Source organism: Carassius gibelio, chromosome B6, assembly GCF_023724105.1.
Source record: "Carassius gibelio isolate Cgi1373 ecotype wild population from Czech Republic chromosome B6, carGib1.2-hapl.c, whole genome shotgun sequence".
NCBI lineage: Eukaryota > Metazoa > Chordata > Actinopteri > Cypriniformes > Cyprinidae > Carassius > Carassius gibelio.
Window position 1 is genome coordinate 7007987 of NC_068401.1, and position 23045 is coordinate 7031031.

Genomic DNA, 23045 nt, shown 5'->3' on the forward strand with positions numbered 1-23045 from the left:
AGGAGTCACATGATTCTGGAAATGGTCTATCTTTTACTGCTGACAGGGTAGGGCCCATGCCCTTTAGATAAGAAGATTACAGAGTGATACAGAGGTCTAGCAGATTTATTGTGCCAGAGCTGAGCCATTTAAAGGATAGACGGGAAATCTCTCTTTGGAGGATGCTGCATTCAGGTTTTAATATCTCCCAAACCCAGCTGTTCACCCATCAAATGTGACAGGTGTATGAAATAAAAGAAAATAGGGATTTACCCTTAAGGTGACATCTTTTTCGAGCACAGTTTGTTCTGTTTTAGTCAGCATGTTGGTAAAGTACAGCATGGCCAAATCCTTGTTGCATTTTAAAAATATATTTTGTCTCATGCTGCATTTTAAAAAGATATTTTGTCTCATGTTGTTACAAATCTATCTATCTATCTATCTATCTATCTATCTATCTATCTATCTATCTATCTATCTATCTATCTATCTATCTATCTATCTATCTATCTATCTATCTATCTATCTATCTATCTATGCAAGGCTTTGAAGACATGAAATCATGACCAATTATATATATATCTATATATATATATATTATTTTAAATCCTCCAGACAGACATTGTCCATCAATCCATATCTATTCTCTATACTGCATCTTCTTTGTAGGGTCACATGATTCCTGGATCCTATTCTAGAATCTCGGCCAAAGGCAGGGAAACACCCCGGACAGTTGGCCAGTCCATAACAGGATTATGCATTTTTCAGCCAAACATATGTCCTGAAGAAGAACGATATGAGAAACGAGAGACAACACAGAGAAAGGACAGGGACAAATGAGCAATGACCCTTTGTTGGTACAAGACAGAAGCACCAATGAAGCGAAACCACAGAAAGGCATTATGTCTCTGGTACGATCACACAAAATGAGGGGTCACGAATCAAAGGAGCGAAGGCCTCGTTCTGCATGGCAAAGCTGCTTGTTGATTAGAAAAAAGAAAATAAATAAAAAATTGATTAGTGACAATGAGCAGCCACAGGCTAATCATAATTGATGTCTCATAGCTTCAGTTAAACCTTTCAGGCACAGACACAGACTTACTTTTCAATCATTATAGCATGCAGTAATGTATACTGTACATCATTTTGAGGTGGTTTTGACCACTACTTTAAAGTGGCTGTAAAAGTATTAGTTTGATAGATGCAAATCATCACAGTTCATTTGAAGTGCGCATTTATTTGGTTCACTGATTAGCATAAAATTGTAATCTCTTTAGTAGTGGGAAACTAAAAGTCTTGCAAACTGTGGTATACAGTACAGATCCAACTTATTAAACTAATTTGTCAATACGATACGTATCACCACATTCTGTGTACTGTTTTCATTATACACAGAATGGTTTCTAATATTTTTTTCTATGTAATTTTGTATTTCTTGTGCTTTTCCTGTATTTTAACCAAACCACTTATTTTTTAATTATCAAACGTGTAATATTTTATAGTTCTTGCTTTAATATTCATAAATCCCCCTTTCAAAAAGGTTACCTTCAATAACACTTACAAGGAATGTGAAAAATCAGCCTACTTCTACTGGTAAACAATTTTTAGAGGCTAAACTTTTAATAAAACAAACTTTTTTTTACTTGCTTTGCAGTATACCTATCTAAAAATCCTTAAAATATATACCTTTACTTCAGAGGCAAAAGACGATAAGATGTTTTCGTATATAGTATATATTATTTTATTTTTTTTACTGCTCCATAATAGTAGATTCTCTACTTTTTACTTGTTTATACGCAAGGTGAAAAAGTCTGCCAGTACAGTAAGAGAAAACTCATAATAAAGATGCAAGAAGATATCTTTAAATGAGTCTGTTATCTCGTGTAATATTGCTTCTTAAGTCAATTCAAGTTGTTTCAAAGATAAAAAAAAAAAAAAAAAAAAAAAATTGAAATGTAAATTTGCATTGCTTTCCATCACCTCATGTGCACTTTACTTAACAAATCTAAACAGTTTCAAACAGTTTTCACTACTTAATCTGAGAGGGTTTTAAAGGAACAGGGTCCATCTAGGCAATGATACATAGCTTATTGATTACAAGCCAAGACAGGAAATAGCCAAAGGAATGTATGCAAGTGGAACTGTTCACTTGAACACTGCTGTGTCCCTTATTTAAGCATTTGATGAGGAATCCATGGTAAGATCGAAGTGGGCCGACATAAAGAGTTACTCCAATACATTTTATACCAAGCAAGAGATCCATATGAGCACATTTAATTTGTTTAAGAGTATGCCTCAACTTGAAATACACTCTCAATATCATACACACTCTGTGCACTATAGCTGCTTGAATCAATCAGCAGTACCAGACAGCAGCGGCTCAACTAGGAATATCAATCAATGGCATTGCTAAGCACAGGAAAGGCCAAAGCTCCCTCATGGCTTCTGGAGCTGCAAGTGTTAAATCAAACTCTCATTGATTGTGTGGGGTTCAATTGGATGGGGGAGGGTAGAACTGGGGACCACTGAAATATTGTTTTATGGTCAAATAAACCAATACAAACTTGGTAGGATCTTTGAGACTACGGTTTGCAATGAGCAACTGCAAGGAAACGTATGCAAATACAATAGAAAAGATTAAAAAAATAGTATATATATATATATATATATATATATATATATATATATATATATATATATATATATATATATATATATATACAGTGTATATAGTTGGTAAATGGAGTTGATTAATGTGTATTGTCATCTTATTTCACTGACTCCATTTTCAATAGCATTGTCGACAGCATGATAAATGCACATAGCATTATTGTATCAACATGTTAATACCATTTGTGGGCATCCAGGATCTTTAATTCTGAACTGTTGTCAGCACTGACTATGAGACGATGGAAGAATGTTTCAGAGTAATTAGGAGTCTTGGGGAAAAGCGAGTCTAGGAGTCTCTTGAAAGCACCCTACCCCCAATCAAACACTGCCTACATTGGCCACCCCTCCTCCCTTCTCTAAACGCGTAATATTTCGAACAGCAAACAAAACCATCCCCTCTCTCCAACCTAAATGAAGATAAATGAAGACTAAAACCCCCTATTAGATGGCTGACGGGTGGTAGGGTTGAAAAGAAAGGGCAGAAAACTGTTGCAGAAGGATGGCATGCTTCCTTCTGCCGTTGTTCCTGGATACCACCAAGAGCTAGCGGGAAGGAGCATCCCATAGCCGATAATTCATAGTGCTATGGTCTCCTCAGTCTCAAATGAGCCAGATAAAACTGCAGCGCTTGCAGAAAGGACGCATTATAGTCTCTGGGCCTTTGGTGGTGTTTTAATGATGATGGCTGTAGAGTTTCCACTTCGTGGTAGCCCTGGGATTGCATCCCCCCACTCCTGGCGAGCAAGGTTGCTGATTGTGCTGCCTGTCTTAATTCAAGCTTTAAGCATGCAGGGAAACAGGAAACTGTCCCTGAATGTATGTGATGCTGCACGCATTGGGTGCGTTTTCCCTGCCTGTCTTTTTCGTCTTTGCATGTTCAGCTTGTATTGATTGGCCTCGAGTATTTGTGCCACATTAGACAGATTTCATGCCTCTGGTCACTGGTGCACTTCACATGATTAAGTATTTTTTCTCATTTTGTGAAAGAGAATTGATCAGACCAGTTAATTGTTCACTCATTCAATGTTTAACCAATTACCTGACACAGAGATCTACTGAATCTGGCTGTTTTTTTTTTGTTCGTTTTTTTGTAATGACAATGGGCAAAATACAATTATTCTGAAGATCAAAATGAGTCACTATATGAAACAGGTTCCATTGGATTGCATGAATCTTTAAATACAATTGTGTAATATTGCTACATTAGCAGATGGCAGTGACCCCGAATAGTCAACAAATCGATGCTTTGATTCGAGGAGCCTGATTCGACTACCAATCTAACAGTCTAATATTCGCAGGGTGTTATTGATTATGCCATTTTGACTATATGGGGGAGCTCAAATGTCTGATTTCACATAGAACTACCGTTTTTCTCCCAATAAGTTAATATACAACCTATTATGATAAAGCTGTAAGAATCTGTAAAGAAACAAGCATCAAATTAATATTTTAAAGTGTGTGAATAAATCCAACCACTATAGATTTGTTTCACTTTCCATAATCCGTGACCGACAGAGAAGCATCTTGGGCGGCAGGGATTTAAAACTTTACCAATACTCGAACTGACACAGGCAAAGACTGGATTTTTTTCGAACAGGTAGGGTTCAAAGTAATTTCAAAACATTTGAGCCGGTGTATACATTGTGGATATATTATTTAACTGATATAAGATGCATTTGGTTTTGAGTCAAGCGCTTCATTGTAGTACTTATGGTGATATCTCAGCGCGAGCAGGTCAAACTACATTGCAGAATATTAATAACTATGACTGGGACTGTTATGTACATACTATTATAATGAGAAGATCATTATACTAAAACGCTGTGAATTTTTAGAGTTTAGCTGCTGTGTTTCTGCACATTGTTTTGTGAAGAACGCGTCCACAAAAGGAGTTCGCATTCAGAGCCCCACAGATATGTTCATGTACGTTCAGGCCCTTTTTGAAAATAGCCTACAAGTTTTAATATTAACGTTATGTTGTATAAATAACGAAGCATATTCTATATGAATTATGAGTTGAATCCCATTGATTAAAAACTTGCTATAAAATCTTGTTAATGTATTTTGCCCCACCCCCAAACATATGATTTGACTATTAGTTGAATATCGGCAAGATTCAAATTTTCCGATTCGACTATGAAAATCCTTAGTCGGGGACACCCCTAATATATATATATAAAAAAACAACAACTGCATCTTCCATTTCCACATATTTATCAAGGTGATTAAAATGTAAATATTGGATCGAGGCCTTAAGATAAAAAAGTAGAATATAAATATTAAATGTAATATTATATCATAATATAATAAATAATAGTTTTAATGTAAAAAAAAATGGTGGAAGCTCTTTAGAAGCAAGAATGAATCAAGTACTACCATTGTATTGTTAACATCTGTTCTCAGAATTAGTAATTTTCCCCATTTTATCTAAAGATATGATCTTGCCAGCTGCATTCTCAAATTCCATTTCCTTTACAGATCCTTTAATACATTTCTATATAAAATAATATGAGGAGGAGTTTCATTTCAGGCAGTGTGGAGAGCAATCATCTTGCCAAGCTTGGGACCTTTATGAATTCCCAGCATATCTCCTCACACCAGCTGTCTTCCATTGATAACGGCAGGTAGACATGGCTCTTTCAAAACGTTATCATTCCCCCTCACGGTCTGTGCAGGGTGGACAAGACCAAGTGGACAAATATTTACGTTCACTATATAAAAACATGGGGGGGAAAAAAACATATTGCCCTTTTTGACACACTCCTTTTTTACTTCGTTCTGAATCACTAGTAGATTTGAGACAAATCCATTTGCATTGCCACATCTCCTTTAGCTTTATTCCCAGAGAAACTGTGTTTATGATAAAATGTGAAGTGGAGGTTAAAATGGCTACAGTCATGCTAGTAATGCATGGAGCGATAACCTTAACACTAGGTCTTTACACTGATGTGCTAGGTGTGGCTATGCTAATCTGCTAAAGCTGTTGTATCTCAAAAACTCTGGTTTCGCTCTGCAAATGGATGATATTTGCGTTCAGCGGTCTAGTGAAGGTGAAGTCTGTTGTTAGCATTCACTGCTAGGTTTGGTTAAGCTCACTCTATGTCATCCACACTTCACAGCACAAAAGCAATTTGGTGACGTGACTCCACTGCTAATGCTAAATTACTCACAGCAGTGTAGAGCAACAAGGCCATTTTATATTATTTATACTGCAGTCATTCTGACTACCACAGCACATACAATAACTATGTTTAAGTCAGTGCATAATTGATCATTATAGAGCACTTTCTAAATTATTAATAGACAGATAATGTAGTTATGAATAGAATATCATGAACACAATCACATACTCTGTGATTTCACACTTGACAAACAGGTTACTAACCATACCTGAATATTTACTGTGCACATTTCATAAATATATATATATGCTATAATCAACTTGTGCCTTAAGTGAATTATTCAAATTACCTTTCTGATAAACATCTAGAAATGTATTCGTAAATGTGATCACATAATGGTTTGTGCACGTCTGCTGATTTACTTTATTTATTTGTTTTTCATATAAAAAATATTGTAATTTTTTATGCATATTACTGTTTCCATCCAGCATTTTTTCCAGCACTACCAAAATGACAGCGTTATTTGAATGGAACTCTTGTTATTGTTACAGTTTAAAAATCTTCAAAATTTACTTTAACTTTATCTACATCTAAAATGATGGTCCTTTCTTTCTTTCTTTCTTTCTTTGTTTTTATGTCATATTGCTGCAGTAAAATGGGTTGCAAATGTCAACTACTGTAACATCAATTAATAGATTTTTTGGTTGCTAATTTGGTTGCAAATTGGAATACTCAAAAAGTTCTTCAGAATGCCTTTGTTGGAAAGCAATTAGAAGTGAATCTATTCCAAATTAGGCTGGTTGAAAAAGTTACTAACAAGACCAAAACAGTGTAGCTTCTGTTTGAAGACACAATTCAAATTAAAGGCTGCTTGGGTCCAGTAAAGGATGTTCATGTCAAGTGAGAGGAATGCTGAGCACTTGGGAGTGAATGGAGAAGAGCTTGCCCAAGTGCTCTTTAAAGGGTGGCTTAAAAGACTTAGTGGAATGTGAGTTTTAATGGATGAGCCAGCACACCGAAGCTCAAAGCCTCTAATGCCACAGGTGGAGGGAGGGGGACATGGGAGCGGGATTGTTTTTCTTTTTTTGTCTAAACAAAAAGTGACATTATATATGGTGCCATGTATGATGGTAATGAGATTAGATATGGATCAGCGGGAGATTAACATGAGTATGTGCCCTTACTCTACTTACGCCTTCCACTTCCATCCTTGCTTCTTTATTCCTTTGTTATTAGTTGTTGACCATTGTGGGAGACTGCATGAGGGAAAATTCTTACATTATTCTTACATTATTTAATCAAACTATGTCACCCAAATTCATGAACTTTCTTTTCTCTGTAGAAAACAACAGCTAACTCTTTCCATGCAATTAAAATGGACCAGACAATTCAAACTTCAAAAAATGATGTAAAAGATGCACAAACTCACAAAAAAAAGGGGAAAGAACAAAAAATCTAAAAATAATTTACGTCTACCCTATTTCTCCTTATAGGTATGTTGATGAGAGAAAGGTCAATGTCTAATTTGTGAACAAATCATTCTTTGAGTTCTTGAACAAAGTTCTTGAGCTGAGTTCTTAAGTTCCTTATACAGTTTGCACAATTCTTTCAGGAAACCTGACTAATTTAGTTAGTACTGCTGAATCACTCAATGATCCGATTACAGTAGTCAACAGCTGGAAGGGAAGATTATCAGTGAATAATGATGCAAATTTCAGTCAGTATATCAGGCAAATTTATCATATGACTTCAGAAAAACGAACACTAGCGATTTTAAGTCATTTTATAGAGATTTTGCATCCTTTTTTAGAAGCTGAAAAGCTCCTTTCCAACCTGGAAAAGAGTTGGTGAAGGATGACAAATTCTTACTCATAAATTGCTACTATATTTAATAAATAATAATAATAAAAACAATATGTAACATTTGTTTAATATGTGTTTAAACATGAAATGGGTTTTTTTCTCACATTGAAAAATATTTTTTTTTGTGTGCATAATTTTTTTCCTATAGGGTTGCATAGAAAAAAAGAAAGTCATTTGGATTAGAAGCAGCATGAAAGAATTATAATTTTTGCTCCAAAATAGCACTAAATTGCCAAAACTGCTTTGAAAATTAAAAGCAAATCTTATCAACACTATTGAACAATACATGAATTCTCTCTCATGGTACCAACCAGACGAAACAATGTTCATCTTCTTTCTGCTGCATGTATGTGTGGAGAAACGGTGTATTTACGCCACAGGCACCTCACACGCTAGTAGTTCTATCAAGGGTCCCATGTGACACAGGTTGCCCATAGTAACCGGCTTAGCTGCAGTCAATGGAAAATAATACATTAAAGAGTAGTGAAAACAACTTCAAACATAGCCGTCTTGAAAGATTCAGTTAGTGGATGTAATGAATCAGATACAAACCGCTTGGGGCCATTATTGCACAGCAGAGCTCAACATGTCAATCATAGCTGATGGCCTGTGAAAATGTAGGCAGGTCTTTTTTTAATTCTTGACCCCATTTGTATGATGGACAGCCCCGTCGTCCAATTACCACCACACTCTGCCAGATCACCACAAGGGTCGCATTTAACAGACCTCGGTTGCAGGAAGAACACCTGCATCGTGCAATTTACCACTGGGTTTGTTGACAGTTCTGGATCAGTGACATTTCTAAAAGAGGGAGGTTCAGGTAACCTTTGCTGAACGTTTGAAACATACGACAGACAGAAACAGGCTTCTAATTATGGTAAAATAAAAAAGAAAAGAAAAACTATTTTGTAAATATATAAATAGTTAAAATATAAATCGACGGTTACAATGAAGCTTGTCAGTGACAAAAGACCTTTTTTTATCTGAACAATCTATGCAAATGATGTTGACGAAATGGCTAACGGTTATTGTTATGCTGTCATGCCCATTTAGCCAAACACAAAGCCTCTCCATGCATGTAGACACATAAGCATATAGAAAAAGACTGTGTTGAAAGCTAACATAACCGCTTCCTCAAACATCGTTAGTGGGAAAGAAGTGTGCAAAACTGCTTTGTTCGTGTTTCTTCTCATCCATGTCAGCCGGTACAAAGACTGACAAAGAAGTGAAACCACTTTGGCAGCCATATTGAGGTGAGTCATATAACAGCAGGTCTCTGAGGGGCTTCGGCGCTGACAGTAATGCATCCATGCACCCTTTCCCAGCTAGATGCTAATTAGGAGAGCGCAGAAACCTGCGCAAGACACAAGTAATGGATAGACAGCTAAAGCTTAGAAGAAAAGAGAAGATGAATTGCAGAATGGCAAAAATGATCAGTATGCCCTAATTAGGGTTAATTGTGAGATGCTTTGCTTGAATTTTTTTTGTCAAGGACAGTCCATAATGAACGCCAATTATAGCTATCTTTTTTGTCATTCTCTTGGCCTGAGAGTGATAAAGAAACAGATTAGTATTCTATGCTTCTTAAAAACACCATACACACATGGTCTTTCACATTTAAATCTGACTACAAGGGGAGTTCACATATATAGCAACTTAAGGTTGAATACAACAGCTGAGTAGCTACTACTAGCCTACTGGTAAACAACACAAAAACATACAAGTCCTGGCACTCGATCAGCATGCCGTATTTTCTGCATTTAAGCATTTATTTAAGCATTAAAGCTTATTTCATTGCCATTGTGTCGGATAACAGTTCAAATATATAAACTCATTCTGAAGTAGGGCGATCGTTTCCCAAGATACACAACTTTAAATGTAACTCTGAACTGTTTTTACCATTTAACGTCTCTTGAGCCAAAAGAGTCTGAAGTATCTTGAGATTACCACCTTCTGCAGAATGTGTCATTTAAATTTAATCAGTGTTTCTTCAGCCTTAAAAGTTTTCACAGTTGCAGCACAACATTATGCCATTAGATCAAAACCTAGAAGCCATTTCTGCCGCATAATTAATAACAAAAAAACATAAGGCAATATCATGAGATGAATTCATAATTTTAACATTATTATACAAAATTGATTGCCATTTTTACCTATACAATTGAAATGTGCTTCCAAACACAACACTACATAAATAAAAAATGAATAAAAAATAAACCCGTATCTATTGCTTCTGCTTACAACTTCATTCAGTCTCTATTTTTATTGTATGAAAGCACTGCTGCAAAGTTAGAAGCCGTACAGTTTATGTAAAATGTGAACATTTTGCATCCGATTATGCTTTGTACCTGCATGTCTATAATTATCTAAAACAATTAAGCTGAAATTACCATCACTTATGCTCTGTTTTCTGGTACTTTACGTACCTAAATCTGCCATGTAGCAATTGCCACTAAGCATAGTGATTACATTTCTTCAAATAAAGTCTAAATCAATCCCCTCTTGAGTTGCTGCAATAATGACATTTCCAATCATGCAACTGCAGCAGGGTTCAAGCTTTTGAGATGTGTAGTTACATGCTTTTGATCAAATGCATAAAAATAGATATTTTATCAGTTTGTGTATTAAAATCAAGCAAGCTCCAGTTGAGCTACAGGGATGGGATGTAGTTTCCTTATTTCCCAAGGTTTTCCAAATTAGGGACCAATCACCCATATGAGAACTAACAGCACATCTGTCTTCCCTCTAAATACAAAGATAAATCGAACAAATTGGAAGCTGTCTTGGTTTTAAGGGATTTCACCGGGACCTGCAGAAGAAATTGTAATGAGGTCACAGGGCTGTGGGCTCTCAGCGGGGTCAGTAAGGGACATGGTGTTTTGGTCCCAGAATGCAGTGTTGAATTATAGGTTTGGCAGTGTTCTTGTACAACAGTTGCTGTTCCTGCAGGATGTGAACATTGAGATCTTGAATATCACTGTGTTTCTGGCCCTAAGCATGATTAAGTGCACACAGTGCCAAGGACAGACACAAAGATGGTCTTATCCTTCTGCAAACTCTTTGTCAGAGATTAATCGGCGTTCTAACAAGGAAGAACACAGTAAATTTCCTGAGAAACTTGTCACATAAAGAATATCTTTTAAATGCTGATTCTATTCCTGAATTATGAAATAAATTAGAATTGAGGATTCAAACAGCATGTTGAATTGCAGTTCAAAGTAAATGTAAAAAAATAAACTAATTTTAATTAAAATACATTGTTATAACAGCAATTATTAACTAGAAAAAGCTTCTTTTTTTACATAAAAAAAAAGTTTTTTGAAAGGTTTTTTTTTTTTTTTTTTTTTTTTAGCTTTCAGATTTTAACGTTTATCAGGTAGATAGATGTACAGAACAACAGACAGACAGAACGATAGCTAGCTATAGCTAGATACCGACAAAATGTTCTGGTTGGCTGGTTAAAAACACTAATTTAAATTCAAGATAATGCTTTTATGACTTTACTGGGATCAATTTAGTTTAATCATGTTTTCAAGACTGATGGAAGTTCTTCTCACATCTACAATGAGTGTTTGCCAAATGATTCAAATGTAATTTAGATAATTTAACTAGCTAATTCGATTAGCGTTGGGTTGAATCCAATTACATTTCCACACAAACTTTGGCCATATGTTGAGATTTGTGCAACACTTTACGTATAAAAGGCTGAATCTAATTACCTTAAGATGCTTTTCTTTGCAACAGTGTCTTTAAGGTTTAAGTGAACATTGAGAGACTGAAGTTTATTTTGCGAGCTATTTATTATGCCTTCCATGCTTCTTTCTAATCAATGTTCATCAACCTTCTGATGCCCGGCTAATAGCGTTTTACCACTCTTAGCCAGTAAACATCTTCTCTCTATGCAGGACACGCACATATATTAGCAGTATTCGCATAGTGTTTTTTTTTCTTTCTTTTTTTTTTTTTTTTTGCATTTGCAAAAAAAATACCTTCAATGTAATGGGTCCTAATGGGGGTGTTATGTATGGGTCTCACACTCTGTCATTCTGATAGACATGGTTTCTGAGTTGGATATACTTTATAGAGAGGCTTGTTAAAACCATAGCGCATGTTAAACAAATAGAAGTGGGCATTCGAGAAGGCAGAAATGGCTTAATTCACACGGGGACTGCACCTGCTGGTCTTGTTTTTGTTTATGTGTGCACATATGGAGTTCATACCCATTAGAACTGATTTACAATGTGATGCAAGACAAGCTGAAGTCCTTAGCTCTGGCATGAAGGTTGACCTCAAACAATATAACAAGTTAATGACCCACAAGCCCTTGCTAAATTATTTAGCTTAGGTTTGGCTGATCTGTGGATTTAAATCCTAGCAGTCATGCTTAACGGGTTAATTAAAAAAAAAATCTTCTTCATTTAGTCACCCTTGTGTTATTCTGTACACCTGTATGACTTTCTCTGCATAAACGATTAGTGAATAGTAAGCATAGCTGTCAAGCAAGATTCAGTCATTAATTACTTTTTTAGTTTACAAAGTAAAAAATCTTAAAAAGCTATTATTTAGACTTAGAAGACTTATAGATATTGAATTGTATTGACTGCTTATATGGTGCTTTTTTTGTTCATTTTGGAGATTGACAGCAAAGAGCCTTTCAATTACGAAAACAATAATGCATTTCCATTAAAATAAAGTGTATAAATGAACATGAAATTTCTTAACTACGACGACGTGCACAAAAGAAGTCCACGTAAAAAAAAAAAAAAAAGAAATCAAAGATTACGTGAATTAAGAATGAGAGCACCGGGAGAAGTTGCAGGCCACTGGAATTGATTTGAATATTGTTGCATCAGAGCAGCCACATCATTTTACAGGGATGAGGAAGAGTCAGATTTAAGGACTCGTGGAAACAGCTTAATATCAAGAATATGATATTTATTAACAGACGGAACAGGAACAACTTTTTATCTTGACATCAGCTCACACACAAAAATCGATATTCCTTCAGGGGTGCTGTAGCTCTCTTATTTATCGCTAAAAAAAAAAAAAAAAAAAAAAAAAAAAAAAAAAAACATTATTAGCAGAAATCATACCATGTGTCATACTTGCAGGGACAGTATGCTTGGAAATAATATTTCATATCTTCCATTGCATTCCTTATTTGTAGTGCGCCAGCCACCCAATAGCAATAAGATTTTTAATGTCTCAGTTTTAAAGTGCAACACAAATTATGTGTCTTACAGTAATGTGTTTTTCAAGCTCTTAAATGATGAGCTCACTGTATTTATGTGAAACAATTCATTAAATTAAACGGTTTTCTTTGGGAAAATTCCAAATATGTGAAAATGTGTTCCATAATATTTTGACTTTAATCCTGTAATATTTTGATTTTATTCTTGAAATATTTTGATTTTATTCTCAAAATATTTCAACTTTATTCTCGTAGTATTACGACTTTAATCTCGTAATATTTTGACTTTACTCTCGAAACCTTTGTACTTTATTCTCGTAATATTTAAACTTTATTCTCGTAGTTTTGTCTTTATTCTCGAAATAATGTATTACGAATTTAATCTCGTAATCTTAGATTTAGTTTTTTTTTTTCAACGTGGCACTAAAATGCCGTCGTAACCAGGTTCTCATCTGGTGTCATTATGGGAAAATAATACTTTAAAGCATCTCTATTTGTATTATACAGAAGAAAAAAACCATACAGGTTTTGATGAATATGACAGAATTTTCTTTTTGGGGTGAACTGTCCATTTAAATTTATAAAGGAGCTTGTTAAAGCAAGAGCTAAATGTTTCTTCATTAAAGGTCTTCTTGCAGGTCCTGTGACTGGTACATCCTTGTTTACACAGCGAGAGGGACAAACTGGTGCAAAAGCAAACCTCTGCATGTTTCATATCACGTCCCCGGATACAATGAGCCTTTTCACTGCCATGAACTTTTAGATCCCCATGGCTGTCACATCTATCCTCCTTCATCCTTTCTTTCTAGCATCCTTTCTTTCCCTCCACTCCATCTTTGCAGTGCCTTTCCAGGCTTCCCCATACCCTGAAACACAACCTCCTTTATGAGAACCCCAGGGACAAAGATGTCGCTATTCCATAAGCGGCAAAAGCTCATTCATCATTTTATTATTTTTTGTCTTTATTTATATAATCCGCTTCCTTCACAGTTTGGGCCTTGCTGATTTGAATAATGGCTCGTAAAAATTCCATCAGTGTCACATGCTTTGCGTTTCATATCTCTATCACAGGCAACATTATATTGTAGACATCATGAGCATGCTATATTTCACACCATGTTATGGGACATATACTATAGCATGATTTTTTAATGCGGCACCCTGTGGCGCAGCATGAGATCTGTCTTGAAAAGTTCTGAATCGTATCTCCTGTTGTTTAACTGATATGTGCTGCCTCATGAATAAGATTTAAAGTGCATCTGTGGAAGTGGAGATTTGTGAAAGAGATAGGACCATTAATCAGACTCTGACCACAGGCATGCTGGGGGATGGGCAGCCGCAGGAAATGTTGCCGCTTGCGTTATTTTGCCTAACAGCCCTTACAATGTGATGTTTTTTTTTTTTTTTAAAAGATGCTGATCTTTTAACTTCCTATAATCAAACTTGATAAGGTTACACATGAATAAGGATGCAAAGGTATGACATTAATAAGAAGCTACTGCCTTTTTTGTTACCTTTATTCATTCTGGGCGGATCTCTTTTTTCTTTTCTTTTTTTACTTTATTCAAATTATACTGGAGAGAGGTATGGTTATCAAACATATAAAAAATATATTTAAAAAATGAAATCAGTAATACATTCTTAATGTGAGATATATATTTACATTACGAGTTAAAAAGCACAATTGCTAGATATAAAGTTGAAATTAAAAGAAACATACGTGGCATAAGTCTTCATATAAAAAATATACAGGGAGACTTTATTTATCTAGAATTGACTGGATATTAGTGAATAATGGGAATTACACATTAGAATAAATAAATAAACAGTCATAAAAATAGCTAAATAAAATAAAATAAAAACCTAATTTGCCACCTGTTCCTTCGAGATTTTCATTTGGGTTTTTAAATTAATGAACAAAATAAGTTCTGTGGTCAACATAACTTGACAATACTTGGATGATTTGTTGTACGACATAAACTGCACACACTCGCACCCAAACATTCTTATGTAGTAACATATTATTATAAACAGACATAAAAAAATAACAGAACTGCTTCAATATTTACATTTTCAGTTTAGGTGTACGTAATTTACAAAATATCCAAGTATTGTCAGTTTATATTTTCCAGAGACCTTGATTTATTCATAAACTGAATCAGCCCATTATAAAAATCCATACGAAAATCTTGAGGGAACCTATGGCAAATTAGTCTTCCGGGTTTTGACATCATGGCTGCAGCACTCTATTTGGATTTTGGCTAGTATTAATGTAAAAAAGGAAAAGTAATTGTTACATTTATGATTGAAAATTATGATTATAGGCTTTTATGATGATAACAGTATGTTACATTATGATGCACAATAAGGAACTTGCATTAAAGAGAGGTAAACAGGGTCGATTATAATTTTATATTGACTTCAAACTAAAAAGAATGGTGCCTCTCTAAAATATAGTCTGTGTGCAGCAGATATTATATTACCTCAAATACACAAACAGCCAAAGGGCATTTTTTCACAATCATAAAAAAAAAAAAAAAACCTGTTAACTCCAATAGTTAACGATCCAGTGCTTCAAGATCCAAAGAAATACTGAATGATCAAACAACATCTAACGCTAGATGAATCATACAGAAACTGTGTTTTTTCTACTGCCTTAGGCATTTGCAAAATGTACCGGCCTGGTGTTCTTGCTGCTTTCTGTTTGCCTCTTGGGAAAAGGATGGATAAAGGGAACCCTGAACATGTCTGATAAGACTGACCTCCTTTTCAGGTTTGTCCTTCAGTATTACCTCATCATTTAAATTCTCCTTTTGGTGTAACGGATGACGGTGACCGAGCAACTCCAATGACAACCAGCCTGTTAAATAAGGTTTGGGGGAGAATCTCCATCACTATAATCACCGCACCGTTACTACGGCTACCCGTTATTCCCCTCCCCCAATGCTGAACAGACAGAATTGATCAATTTCACACCCACATTCAAAACCACAGAATACACAGGCTACACACAAACACACAGGCGCTGCCCTCTCCTTCAGAGAAAATAATTGAATAATATAAAAAATAAGTGGCTCTCAGAGACTTCAGGCTAGTAATCATGAAAAAAATTTCTATTGGTGCTACCGCTGTGAGGAATGTCTTCAGAATTGACAAGTAAAGCTTATATTGTAATTTAATGTAATAAAAAACCTTAAGCAAAGGCTTAAGGAACACTCCACTATTTTTGAAAATAGGCTCATTTTCCAACTCCCCTAGAGTTTAACAGTTGAGTTTTACTATTTTCGATTCCATTCAGCCAATATCTGTGTCTGGCGGTAGCACTTTGGCTGTAGCTTAGCATAGATCATAGGTCACTAACAGGCGGACTGCGGTCCGGGTCTGGACCCAGAAGCCGTCCCTTACGGACATGGACCTACATGATTTAAAACCTGATAGGGTGCTTATATTTAATCCGGCAGAGCTTTTGTTGTCTTTACGGTAGGGGTAGTGGAAAAGCATGCAAGTTAAACCATCCCAGGTGATACTACTCATCCAATCAACCCTGTGCATTCCAGGCGGCAAACATGATCGCGAGTCGTTTTCAGTGCAAACAGATGAGAGAATTAGCCAAATTACACATTAAAATACTATAGAACTATAGCCATACACATAGAAAAAAGAGAGAAACAGGCGAGTGAAACAGAGAAAGGGAGAGAAACAGGCAAGTGAGACTGAGAAAGGGCGATAAACTATTGCAACTCTCTCTTAGCAGGTCGTCCAGCCAGTTCTATCAAACCTTTACAATTAATCCAGAACGTGGCAGCAAGATTAATTTTTAATGAGCTGAAAAGAATACACGTCACACCTCTGTTTATCAATTTGCACTGGCTACTAGAGCCGGAGTTGAGAATCGAGAGTCGGTTGAAGGTTGGAATCGATTCCATCAAGGGGAATCGAGTCCTCATTCAGAGTCTTTTTCAGTTCAACAAAGCTTGTCTATGGGAATCTCTCAAACAGAAGGCTACATCTGAAAAAAACTGCACATATTTAAATTTACGAAAATAAACAGAAAGAAAACGATCGGTACTGATCATTTGAATTTTAGGATGTAGCCTTCCGTCTCAGAAGCACAATTCACCAAAGCCATAATTACAACAGTTGTGAGATAATATATATATATATATATATATATATATATATATATATATATATATATATATATATATATATATATACCATATGTACCATATATACCATATATACCATATATACCGTATTTTTCAGACTATAAGACATACCTAAGTCGCATCAGTCCAAAAATACGTCATGACGAGGAAAAAACATATATAAGTCGCACTGGACAATAAGTCGCATTTATTTAGAACCAAGAACCAAGAGAAAACATTACCGTCTATGTGAAATATAAAATGTAATAAATATATAATCTTTAAAATAAGAGTTTTACACAATGGTCTGTTATTGTGACAACATTTCTGAACCCCGAAACATGATGATGAATGAAACGAACTGTGATTGGTTTTATTCCATGTCTGTCAAACAGCTTCATGGGCGGGTCTTGGCCATTGAAAGCTGCCATAGATTACAGACCTTCAGTCTGAAGGAGTGGCTATGCGAGACTAACTATAGGGGAGTTGGAATATGAGCCTATTTTCAAAAATAGTGGAGTGTTCCTTTAAATTGTTCAAAGTGTTCTAATTATAAAAGGGATAGTTCCCAAAAAAAAAAAAAAAAAAAAAATTACAATAAATTCTGCCACAATTTATAAATATAAAAAATGTGTAGTAATGGCATTATAAAATGAAAAAAAAAAATACTATTTAGTAAAATTATATATATATATATATATATATATATATATATATATATATATATATATGTATATATATATATATATATATATATATATATATATATATATATATATATATATATATATATATATATATATATATATATATATAATCATATGTTGTCTTTACTGTTTATATTATTGTATTTTTTTTTTCATCAAGGACTTTTAAACATGATTTTAAAATATACTGCATAAATAAACAAAGTTGTTTCTCTTAAATTTCATTCATGCCTTATACATATTTTGAATGTCAAGATGATGCATTGCAGCTAATTTCAAACCAATGACAACAACTGGAAAACATATTTAAACTTTGTTTCTGTTTCCAAATTTCTGTGGAATAAATGTAACAGTGTCAAAAAAAAAAAAAAAAAAATCAGTGTGCATATGTCATTTGGAGTATTTTTGGAGTTTTTTTTTTGGGGGGGTGGGGGGGGGGGATCCAATATATGCTCGAAGTCATACAGGTTTATTATGGAGCATAAATAATTAATGACAGAACGTTAATTTTTTGATTGAACTATCCTTTCTATGTTTATCCTTTCTATGTTCTAGCTTAACAATAATATACTCATTATATAAACTTAGTCCTTGAGAAAAATTATTTAGAACTGATGCTCTGTTTGTTCCAATCAAATCCAGTTTGCAAATGTCAACTCTGTGACATTTCCAGTAATGTTACATTTGTAAAGCAGACTGAAAAGCTCATTCTTAATAACTTTTCCTCCCTCTCACATTCTCTTTCACATGGATTCACATCATATCTGCGCTTCTTTTCAGGCATGCCACCCTCATTCATTTTTTTATTTATTTAGTGTCGTTCTGCTTTAGAAAACTTTGGCGCCTGCATTAAGCTGGCATGAAAATGAAAAGCGAGATGCAGCATATTTTTTAGCTGAGGGCGCAGGTGTTCCTCAATTGAATTTGTATGTCTGAGTGAATATGGCATCACACATGGAGATGAGAGGCCTCGCTGTAAGTTTCATATCTGCCTGCGATGGTTTGAATCAACAGTGAAAATCATTTAGCCTACACTGTGCTACGCAATAGAGGTTATCTCCCACAAAAAAAAAAAAAAAAAACGTTTTTTGAAACCTTTTAATAAGATAAAAGTATATTATGAATAAGAAAAAGGTCTTATCACACATCGATTTACAGTGATCCTCAAAGAGTATAAAGAACTACATAGATTTCTGATGCTTGACCTAGAGCGCTAGCATGAAACTAGAGTGGTTCCTATGCAGTTGCTAAGGTGTTCTTGTCCCTAGAAAATGATCAAGGAACATTAATCATCCGCCAGGTTAAATCATAAATCTGAATGTTTAGAAAACAGCACACCTCTCCTCAACAAGCGACAATACTTGATTCTCACATAAACTGTACGCATAGAAAATAATTTTATTGGATGGCAGGCATCTGATGGTGATGGAAAAATGGTGGTGCCCTGCATTGTTCTATTTGTGGACTGTTGGTGAGAGGAATTTGCCCTACTTTCCTCACAGTGGCCTCAATTGGCAGAATTTGGCAAATAAATGGCCATTATGCCATGAAATAATTCCAGTTTAAACTTACATAAGACGTTATGAACATAAAATAATTTAACTGACTTTGCATTAAAATTTGAATTGCTTAAATGGTAATATATAGTAGTTATTTGTCATCAAATCCAAAAAGAAACATCACCCATTGGTTCAAATTGTTGATAATGTTCATTAGAACTTTTTATGAGCTCTGAAACCTTGAACTCTGTTGCTATAAAGTGCACTGAACTTTGTTAATGCAATACATATTTCATATAACGAATCATAATGCTTTCAAACTATGCGCAGGTCTAATGATTTATAATTTAGCAGTTAAATCGCCCAGTAAATAAACACACAAATGTGTGACCTAACTCAATTTTCTCAGGTTAACTGTTGCATAATAATGATTATCAGCCCTACTGGATATCATACATAAGCAAAATTTGAATTTGAAATAAATAAGGCCTATTGTTCCTCGAAGTAGGATTTAAAAAATGCTTAATAGAAGACCAGCAATCTATGATGTTTTCACAAGCTCAGATGAGCACAATGTTCATTCCTCTGCTACCACTCATTAGTAGCAAATCACAGCCACTGTCTCCGTGGAGGAACATCCAACTCATTTATTATCTGGCATTTCCACACTCTTACTGTGGACCGAAGAAGAAACCAATCATCGTGCTAATTCATCCTACCGAATTCACTCGTGAAGTCTCAAAGCACGCAAGGCTGCCGTCTGTCTCTAATGCGACTTTAATTGTTTTCATTACAGTAGAGTAACTGATCTTGCTGTCATGACAGAGATTTAGAAAGAATCTGATTTTCATAACGGGAAGGCTTCATAATCACATCAAAATTCTACTTTGAGGGCAGCATTCAATATGTTTTACATTAAAGAGCCTACAGTTCTTACGGAGTTCACAAAGCCTACATGTTATGTAAATGGGTTTCTTATAACTAAATTCTTAAAATTAAAGGTTCTTCAATGGTTTTTATGTTACATCAGCCTATAAGTTCTTTCAATCAACATATTAGTTTCTGTGTTCTTGAAAATACCAGTACATCAGGAATAATACCTGCCTATGATGTTCAAAAAAAAAGGTGTGCAATTCATCCTGAAACTGGTAAAAATAGAAAAAGAATTCAACTTACCCACTCAGACTTCAAATCTTCACTTTTGGTCACATCTGAATCAAAATTTACCTGAAATTACTATATATAAATGGCATCCACCTGCTTAGGGTTTGATGACTATTCATTCAAAAAAAGCTCATTGTTTTATAGTATAATGTAATATAAATTTTCTTTTAGAACTTGTTTATAACGTCCTTCGGATGAGACGTTAAACCGAGGTCCTGACTCTCTGTGGTCATTAAAAATGACCTCGGCATCCTGGCTAAATTCGCCCATTGGCCTCTGACCATCATGGCCTCCTAACAATCCCCATGTCTGTTGATTGGCTTCATCACTCTGTCTCCTCTCCACCAATAAGCTGGTGTGTGTTGGGCATTCTGGCGCAATATGGCTGCCGTCGCATCATCCAGGTGGATGCTGCACACTGATGGTGGATGAGGAGATACCCCCTGTCTATGTAAAGCGCTTTGAGTGCCTAGAAAAGCGGAATATGAATGTAATGAATTCATTATTAATTAATTAATTAATTGTTTCATTAACCTGGAAACAATTTCATAATCGAATGGAACATGAATTTAAACCTAAAACATCCATCAATGGAAGAATGGGACTTTGCCTCTTCGTTTCAAAAGCTCACCATATGCCACTGCAATATGATTTTCTCAACTGGAGAATAGAAAATACACTGTGGAACTTCACCAGCTTGCTCTAAAGCTCCTTTTCCTTTTATCCGAAACGTTTATTTTAAGACCATATAGCCTGGGGTTCAGTGAGAACCCAAGAGCAAGCCAAGCGCTCCAAACACACGAGAGATCAATCCTGTAGAGGAAAATTAGCATCTATTCAAGATCTAATGTTGGTGGTAAGGATGTCAAGGGCTACCAAGGGCATGTTTTCAAAAGCACAATATGCTTAAAGCCCCACAAGTGCAATGAAAGTACTACATGTACTGCATAGAAAGAACTGGAAGCAAGTATCAATAACAGATTCACAGATTTTACTACATTTAAGTCTCATGGCAGCAAAATGCCACTGATACACTATTATGCTATTAACCAGGAGAAAAAAGAGTTGTAAATATAACATCTTTAGCAAAAAAAAAAAAAAAAAATACTATATACTATGTGCATGTGGCCACTTAAATGCATCTTTAATACACATGATGCGGTTGTTAATATAATAACATACCTACACTGAAACGATGCCAGACTTAACAAACATAGTTCTGTCTCTAAATCTTCATCATTTAAACTCCCTTAATATCAGTGAAAGCAGACATTAGGTTAAAAAAAAAAAAAAAAAAGTACACTACTCGTCGGAATAGGAAATAACCGGGTTTGATTCCACCTGTCAGTTGCGCTTTACAACTCTCATACATCCCATAACAGGTTTTCAAAGTGTTAAAACACACGAATCCTACGACATGTCGAGGATGAAACCTCTCCTCGCCAAAAATAATAATAAAGAATTGCTTACCTTTCGCTGTAGTTGGTGTGAGAAGTGCGCAGAGCTCGAGCTGTTAGTCAGCGCTCGACAGCGGAATGTCACGAGCGATGATGCTTTCCCTTCAGTGGTGCGTTTCTCTTACAAATACGTTCAGTGAAAGGCAGAACGCAGTCAATAGCTTTTACAAATCCATGGCAACCGAGAAAACCCTCCACAACTTCGCTACATTGTGACCTGGGTTAACACACCCCCTTCCTCAATGACAGTGACTCTACTCACCAACAATATGCCAATTGACTATGAATTTCTCAGAAAACTGAGGGGTATTTTATAGTACACTGAATCACTGTATAATGCTCCTCTTGCCTCACTTTTGTGTTAAACAGGTGTTACAGTTCTGATAAGTATAAATATATACACTTTTATGATTTTCTTAAAAAAAAAAATAAAAAAAAAATAGGGGGGCTGTTCAGACTGGGAGCTTGAAGACCACTTTGACCGAGCTGGGAGACCTGTTTAAACCAGCTAAGACCAGCAAGACTGTTATGTTAATGGGAAAGGACTTTAAAAAATATTTTGTCCCTGTTGTGTTTTCAGCACCTTTGACAGCATCACAATCGGTGGCTTCTGGATTATGTCTAGTGTGCCTTAACATTTCTACATTGTCATGGAAATATGCACTATAGTGACCATGATTTTAAGGTTAAATACAGTGAAAAAAAATCCCCAAAATAACAATTAAGATGATAAATTTAATTTGCATTACATAAAATATCGAACCAAGTGGCATTTATAAAGAAAATATAACATGAGAATATGTATTGTATCTAGCTGAATTTTAAATGATTATATTTCAACAACAAATTGAAGCAGAAGCATTTTTTTTTTATAATTAGATTAGTCAATGCAATATAATTTATTAAAGACAGTCAAATTTTTAGTCAACCACAGTTTCAATAAATAAGAGAAATCTATATCTATAGGTTTTCTATAGATTATCTACAGTTTTTTTTCTAAACTGTGACTTTAAAACAAAAGTCCAAGGTACATACTGAATTTTTATTATTGTGTACCATTACACTTTTTACACACACACACACACACACATAAAAGGGGGCATGCTGATGTTAAATAATAATTTTATATATATATATATATATATATATATATATATATATATATATATATATATATATATACAGATATACAGAATAGATAAATGTCTAAAATGTGTATCTATAAGCCACGGCCCATCCTCTTAT

General features: G+C 34.9%; 1 protein-coding gene across 2 annotated transcripts in view; it reads right to left on the minus strand.

Moving 5' to 3' along the window:
• chl1b (cell adhesion molecule L1-like b) overlaps positions 1–22053 on the minus strand; it is an 82639-nt gene extending 60586 nt beyond the window's left edge. Inside the window, exon 1 of one of the 2 annotated variants that reach the window (XM_052559519.1) lies at positions 21814–22053. The gene's annotated coding sequence lies outside the window, so the exon portion shown is untranslated. The remainder of the gene's footprint in view (positions 1–21813) is intronic. The other variant, XM_052559528.1, reaches the window with a different exon arrangement.
• Positions 22054–23045: the final 992 nt, after the last annotated feature.